At 40.2% G+C, this 8,136-nt stretch overlaps 1 protein-coding gene across 2 annotated transcripts in view; it reads left to right on the top strand.

Moving 5' to 3' along the window:
* CENPP (centromere protein P) overlaps positions 1 to 8,136 on the top strand; it is a 164,143-nt gene that overhangs the window by 119,657 nt on the left and 36,350 nt on the right. The gene's annotated exons all lie outside the window — the stretch shown is intronic.

Raw genomic sequence — 8,136 nt, 5'->3', positions numbered from 1 at the left:
GTGTTTGATGAGATGGTGAGTCTGCTAAGCTTCAGAAATGACAAATTTACCTGGTAGATGGAGTTGTCTGAGTTCTGACATTAAAAATTTGTTGTTTGCTTGAATTTGTGCTCTGAGGAATGTTTAGACAGATAGTCATGGAATGGTATAACCATTGAGTTAACCATAATTGTTAGCCGGTATGTGGTGGAAAGATACTGGAAAAACACATTATCTCTTAAAATAGTTATTCAGTTTCTACTGTGCTTTGCTTTGCAAAGTCAAAAGAAGAAATATACAACTTTTGTAGCTTAGCTTGAGCTGTTTAAAAAGAATGGAGATAGTTATACTTAACAAGTTGAGATAGTATCTGAAATGAGATAGCAGGTTCAGTACCTGTGCTAAAGGCATTTATTGGTAAAGAGTGAGTCAAATAATAGGACAACAGTTGTTCCTAGCACAAGTGGGGAAAAGAATAACAAATTAGATCTTCTCATGGTTATGCATGTCACTTTATGTATTTAAATTATGGTGTATTTATTGGAGAAAAAAGTGACAGCATTCACTTTATTATATATTTAAATGTGGCTTCTTAGGCTCCTGATGGCTGTCTGAGGATCATCTGATAGTGTTCAGGCACACATCTCCAGAAAGTCTGCCTAGCTGGGACACAAGATTGCCCGCTAGTAGGCCAGTAAGGTGGATCTGGCCAGCCTTCGCTCATGTGAAGCTCTGGTTTAATGCATCTGCTTTGGATGTGGCATGGAAGAAGGGACTGGTATCTTGGGAAGAGTACAGGGATGCTGCCCGGTTGTGTAAGGATGGGATCAGGAAGGCCAAGGCTTGGCTGGAGCTGAACCTGGCGAGGGATGTGAAGAATAATAAGAAGGGCTTCTACAGGTACATTAACCAGAAAAGGAAGGTTAAGGAAAGCGTACCCCCTCTGATGAGTAGTAGTGGCGAGCTGATAACAACACACAAGGAGAAGGCTGAGGTACTCAACAACTCTTTTGCCTCAGTATTCACTGGCAGTCTCTCTCCTCACACCTCCCGAGTCAATGGGCCATTTGATGGGGATCGGGAGGACAGAGGTCCTCCCACTGTAAGAGAAGATGAGGTTCATGACCACCTGAGGAACCTGAATGTACATAAGTCTATGGGTCCTGATGAGATGCATCCCAGAGTCCTGAGGGAGTTGGCTGATGTAGTTGCTAAGCCACTTACCATGATACTTGAAAAGTCATGTCAGTCAGGCGAAGTCCCTGGGGACTGGAAAAAGGGAAATATTGCAGCCATTTTTAAAAAGAGTAAAAAGGAGGACCCTGGGAACTACCGACCTGTCAGCCTCACCTCTGTGCCTGGGAAGATCATGGAACAGATCCTCCTGGAATCTATGCTAAGGCACATGGAGGACAGGGAGGTGATTCAGGACAGTCAGCACGGCTTCACCAAGTGAAGTGTGAAGTCATCTTCAAGTCCTGCCTGACCAACCTAGTGGCCTTCTATGATGGAGTGGACAAGGGAAGAGCTACGGATGTCATCTGTCTGGACTTCTATAAGGCCTTTGACACGGTCCACCGCAATATCCTCCTCTCTAAATTGGAAGGATATGGATTTGATGGGTGGACTGTTCGATGGATAAGGAATTGGCTGGATGGTCGCATCCAGAGGGTAGTGGTCAATGGCTCGATATCCAGATGGAGAACAGTGACGAGTGGTGTCCCTCAGGGGTCCATTCGGGGGCCAGTGCTGTTCAATGTCTTCATCAATGACATAGACAGCAGGATTGAGTGCACCCTCAGCAAGTCTGCAGATGACACCAAGCTGAGTGGTGCAATCGACATGCCTGAGGGATGGGATGCCATCCAGAGGGACCTGGACAGGCTGGAGAGGTGGGCCTGTGTGAACCTCATGAGGTTCAACAAGGACAAGTGCAGGGTCCTGCACTTGGGTTGGGGTAGTCCCTGGTATCAGTACAGGCTGGGGGATGAAGGGATTGGGTGCAGCCCTGCTGAGAAGGACTTGGGGGTACTGATAGATGAAAAGCTGGACGTGAGCCGGCAATGTGCTCTCGCAGCCCAGAAGGCCAGCCATACCCTGGGCTGCATCAAAAGAAGCGTGGCCAGCAGGTCAAGGGAGGTGATTCTGCCCCTCTACTCTGCTCTGGTGAGACCCCACCTGGAATCCTGCATCCAGCTCTGGGGTCCTCAGTATAAGAAGGACATGGACCTGTTGGAGAGGGTCCAGAGAAGGGCCACAAAAACAATCAGAAGGATGGAGCACCTCTCTTATGAGGAAAGGCTGAAAGAGCTGGGGTTGTTCAGCCTGGAGAAGAGAAGGCTGTGGGGAGACCTTATTGCAGCCTTTCAGTACTTAAAGGGGGCTTATAAGAAAGATGGGGACAGACTTTTTAGCAGGGCCAATAGTGATAGGACAAGGGGTAATGGTTTTAAACTAAAAGAGGGTAGATTCAGACTAGGTATAAGGAAGAAATTTTTTACAATGAGGATAGTGAAACACTGGAATGGGTTACCCAGAGAGGTGGTAGATGCCCCATCCTTGGAAACATTCAAGGCCAGGCTGGATGGGGCTCTGAGCAACCTGATCTAGTTGTAGGTGTCCCTGCCAATTGCAGGGGGATGGACTAGATGACCTTTAAAGGTCCCTTCCATCCCAAAGCATTCTATGATTCTATGATCTCCGATTGCTGAATTCTAGTAAATCCTTAAAGCTGCACTTTTTAAGTTATGTCATCTCTGTATTTTTTGAAAGGTCAACATCTTCCAGCAGCTTTCCAGAACTGAGTGGGATATCATCTTGTGTCCTCTGCTAGATCATACAGTGAAAATCCTACATCCTCTAAGCAGACTGAAGGATCTTTTATGGTGTTAATGAATCAATATATAGACTTCTCTAAAAAAGATGGTTTAGCATAAACAATGAAGCACAAAGGCTTGGTAATTTTAAGGATCTGAGATGATCTGTTCATCTATTATGTATGTATTCCATAGTCTGGGTTTCGCACGGAAAGCTATTGCTCATAAGCAAACACTTCCTCTCATAGTGTTGCTGTTTCTAATATGTGAGTAAAAGTCCTGGAAGCATTATAGTTATGGTGGTATCCATGTTTAGCCTTCCTTGTGGCCACCTTTAAATCACTGTTCTTCTTTAATATGCATGCTAAAATGAAATCTCTCCTATATGTATCTGGTGCCATCTGGCATTTCTGTTACACACAGTGAAGTTAAAATATCCAAACAAAAGCCTGTTGTACTAAACAAATAATCTAGTTCGTTCTTCTCCTTCATCCCTTTAGTTACCTGGTGTAAGAGTGTGGCTTTGTGATCTTAGTAGTACCTGCCATTAGTATGAAACAGAATGCCTATGAGGCCCTTGCTTATCTTTTCCTCAACATTGGTTAAACGAAGAAATAAAGACAGTCTAAGGGATCTGCAAAGGCATAGCTCCTTCTTCTTGAAAATTACATTACGCTTTCCTACAATGAACAGTAATGTTTGAAAGTTGTAGGAGCTGTTAAAGAGAGTGTCCCACAGTTACCTGATATCTGGAGGGTTTGGGGTTTTTTTAATTTGTAAAAGAAGTGTCTGAAAATGGACATCATCTGCTGCCTTCCAATGAATTTTAAATGTATGTAAGAATAATAATTAAATATTGTTTTAATAGTTATTTACATTAAAATCTTCCATGCAAACTTGCCTGTCATAATAACTAAAAAAAAAAATACTGTATATTCAGCTAAAACCTCACGCTAGGATGACCTTGCAAATTGCTTCAGACACATGCAGTTCAGGTAATTGCTGTTTGAGTAAAAAACATTGCAGTATCCTCAGGGATCTGGTATTTACTGTGTTTATGTGAATAATTCACTCTGAGAACAGAGCAAGTTGCCCATATCTGCTTCGTCTGTAAGTACTGTATGCTTATCTATCCCATATGCATGGCTAGTCATTTGAATGAGTTGTGCAATATGAATGTTATTGTCTATTAAGATGCCTTAATGAAGAATGGTCTCCTCTGAGGAGAGAAGAGACAAAGAGTAAACAGCAGTGACTAATAATTAAAATAACTTTTTATTATTTTGTATCTTATGGCAAACTGCCACAAAAGCACTGTTGCTTAGTGTCTTGAGCAAGAGCCATAGGATGTGTGAAATGACTGTGGAAGCCTGGAGCCTCTGGTGTGGATTCTTTATGAAATCTGGGCTGATCTCTTTTCCTCATAGTTTCTTATTTGCAGAGGGACAAGGCTTTGCCTCTTACTTTGCTGAAAATATCCAATGGAAATTATTCAAGGAAATCTTCAGTGAAAACGAAGGCTTAGAATTTAGATTGGCATCAGGCTTGCTTATAGTGGTTACAACAGATTTTTATAACATCTCTAACTGTACCTATTAGATGACCACCAATAGTGAAAATAGACTTTTAAGCAATTTGATACATTTGAAATAAATTTGTTTTCTATTTCTTCTTCAAAAGACCTTCTTTTAAAACAGTGATCTAAATCTCACTTCTGTGAACATAAAGGATCCCATGAGTTGAAGGCAGCGACACTCCTGGACCCGTATACTGCTTATAAAGTATTTTTTGAAATTTTGTGTATTTCTAGTAATTGTAATTGGTTCACTATTCCTACCTGAGTTTTCTGATCTGTTGCCACATTAAGTAGAAATTAAATAAAGAATTAGAATCTTTTAAAAACCATACCAGGGAAGTGTACAAGAACAAGTGTGCTTTTTCAGCTAGCTATATTATATGAATGTACCTTATCTCCATATTGTGAAGCAGCCTGGTTATGGCAATATGGAGCAACAGTAGGATACTTTCTTCTGCTATCCCAGCAGGACTTGTTCACCTCAGTGGGTAGTGTAACTATAGGCTTTTGTACCAAAAAGTTGGATTCTTTAAGTATCAGTGTTCTTGGCAGAGGATGAATTGAAGCACAAGCTTCAGATTATATGTATATTCAACAGATTCCCACAGAGATTTAGTTTTTGGAACTATACAGAACATCGCTAATGTATTGCTCTCCTCTGCGTCTGTATGTTCGCAGTCATTTCCTCAGGCAGTAATAACAGATAAAACTTGTCTACTTTTGATCCCTCCTCCTATACCATGAGGGAATACAAGAATATTTATGAACTAGAGAATAATATTTTGTGATCTTAACGGAATTACTTCCAAAGTGTGAGTGGCAAAAGGAATCTTTTTTGCCACTACTTTTTCTTCATCCTCTAAGCATAGCTTTCTATATTGCTTCTCCACAACATCAAATTCTAATTTTTCTGAATTTCCTGAGGGCATCAATAGCCTCTTTTCCTTTCACAGCAAGGAGAAGTATTAGTGTACAATAGTACTATTGTTAATTTTCTTTTATCAATTTTGCTTCTTCCTGCAGGAATGAACCGTGGGAGGAAAAGCTTACGTTCACTACTGTGGCCCTGTTCTAAATATCGGGGGGGGGGGGGGGCGTGTAAACTTAATGTGTAAGTTAATATAATAGAATCTGTGGTGTTGAAAGTAGCTTATAGATTTTCAAATTCTGTCTGAAAGGCCACTTAAATACAAGGAGCATGCTGAAACAGGAGGAACATCTGTTTCTTAATCATCTTGAAAATGCCTGAAGTGTAATACCTTAGTCATCAAAGAAAGCCAGCAGGCTGAAAGAATGTAAGGAGGACATCTTAAAAAAAAAAAAAAAAAAAAAAGGGAAAAGAAAAATTCTTGAGCAAAGTTAAGCAGTCAAGCATCTAGGATTGGTCAGTTTAAGAGTGGAAATTTGCGAGATGATATATGAGTATAGAAAGAGGAGTTGAAGTCACTTTTCATGATCACAGCTTATAGAGACCATGAAACCTCAGTTCTACACCATACCTTTTAAATATGTAATCTTTTATCTGCATAATGGCCAAACAAAATACATGAATAGAATATGACTAGCCTCCACTGAGCCAATTTAATGCCAGGTGCAACCTAGCTTATCATACTAGAGGAAAGAATGCATTTATTTTAGACAGCCACTGATAACTTACAGTATTGCTTAGATTACCTTCTTAACTGACTCTATGAGTGTACTCAGGAGGTCATGTAGGTCATCTAGTCCAACCTGCTGCTCAAAGCAGGGTAAAGATTGAATTCAGACCAGATTTTTGTTAGGTTGGTTTTGAAAGGCATCAAGGACAGAGTTTACACAACTTCTCTTGGCTACAAGTTCCAATGCCTGACTGCCATTGAGAAAAAATTTTTCTTTATTTCTCATCCTTCTGAGGATGCACCTCCCTAAAGAGCTGTGCTTTGTATTCTCTTTGATATTGCAAGGCTACTCTTAGAATTTCCCTAAGCCATCTTTTCTCCAAGCAGAACCAGTCTCTTATTTCTATGAAAAGTTAGCAAACCCTAAGGAATTTGGAAGTGGTTCAAAAGGGGATATAGCATGCTTGGTTATAAAATGTGATTGAAGATGACATTAAAATAGGCTTTCAAAGAAAAAAATCAATGCTACTTCAAATGGATGTATATAATTTTTTTATTCTCTTATTCCATGTGTTCTGATCAAGATTAGAGAAAAGGCAGTGTGTTTTCATGCCGACTTTATTGGCTCTTTGAGTGCTCTTGGCTCTGAGATCTCTCTAAGTAGAACTTAGAGTCAGGATTATTTGCAGGGTTGACACCTAGCTAGTGATGAGTTGCCAGGTTATGATGGTTTAGACAACATATATGGCAGCCATGCAGTACAAGTTTTGGAGATATCTTTTCCTTGCTTTGGAGTAGAACAGAGAAAATGTTGACTAAAAAGATGGAAATTGTGTAAGTGGACAGCATCAGAGTTTTCTTATTTTTGAAGCAAGTCGTGACAGACTGTTTCTGTAATTTGTACAAAAAAGCCCAAAATGATAGGCCTGTGGTGTTATGGATTCTGAGCACTTCAGCTTTTGTGGAACTTGTGTATATGGACTATATTTATAGATTTTTAATTTTCTTGACACTAATTCCCTCCTCTCCCCGATCCCCCCCAAAATAGAGTGTTATCTGGATATCTTCCCCCAAAACATTAAAAAAAGACTATTATTTGTAACATGAGTCTCCATCTCTTTTTTTATTTTAAAGTTATTTCAGAATTATCTGAGAGTATTTTACATATGTCTGTATTTAGGTAATGATTTATGTGTATCTTGTGCTGCATGTTGATGTCTTGTTGAACAGTGTTAAAGAAACAACATGATGTTCCTTGCAAGACATCAAGCTGTGAAATGTTCTGCTTTCTGCAAGTATAAATTGATTGTGAGAAATATCATATACAAATGTTGGAAAGTCCACATCTTCTGCATGACTAGGCATATCTATTACTGGATGAAAGTGAAGTTTTTTTCTTACGATATCTATGCAGACCGTGACCTATCCTTCCTTGCTGGGTATGTCATGCTATAGGTAGCATGTCTGTCACCATTTCAGTTCCTCTCAATCTCCTTGTTTTGTTAGGACACTTTGTTCATTTGTGTTTCTTTTTACATAGGTTTTTATTGTCTTCCAGATTGCAGCACCTTTACTGAAGGCATCCTTTTGTCACCTATGTGTCATATCTTAAGCTCCTGAGCGTTTTTCTTCAAATCATAATGAAGGTGCCAGTCATCATAGATACCTGCAGTAGACCCAGTGAGGTTTTAGCTTGTAGGGCATGCCCTCCAAGATATCCTGACAAGGCAAGTGGCACTGGCCCCTTGAATCTTAGGAAATCCTCTCCTTACTGTCACTGGCTAAACCTTAGGTGAAGCACCTCCAAAGGTGACATGACTGCCTTAGTGTTATTGTCTTCCATACTGGTCTTTAAACAGGGCTTGCAAACGAAAATATCAGCTCAATGCTCAGCACCAGCCAAAGAAGCATATACAACATTAGTAATTATTAGGAAAATATTAGAAAACAAAAGTGAAAACATTATTAGGGCACTATTAGGCACTTGAATCTAGAATGGTACTCATGCCACGTTTCATCTTTTGGTCCTCCACCTTTGTACAGTGTTGGGATTTCAGGATGCCCTATCCACCCATTCTGGTAGTTCTTCATCAATGCCAGAGAGAGTATTCCAAGTCCTTCTGACCACAGAAGGAAGTCAGAAACAAGTATGACCAGAACATAAACA

The sequence above is a fragment of the Platalea leucorodia genome, assembly GCF_965183815.1.
Source record: "Platalea leucorodia genome assembly, chromosome: 9".
Lineage (NCBI taxonomy): Eukaryota > Metazoa > Chordata > Aves > Pelecaniformes > Threskiornithidae > Platalea > Platalea leucorodia.
Note: the sequence above shows the minus strand (reverse complement) of the source record. Positions and strands in the feature narration are given on the sequence as shown.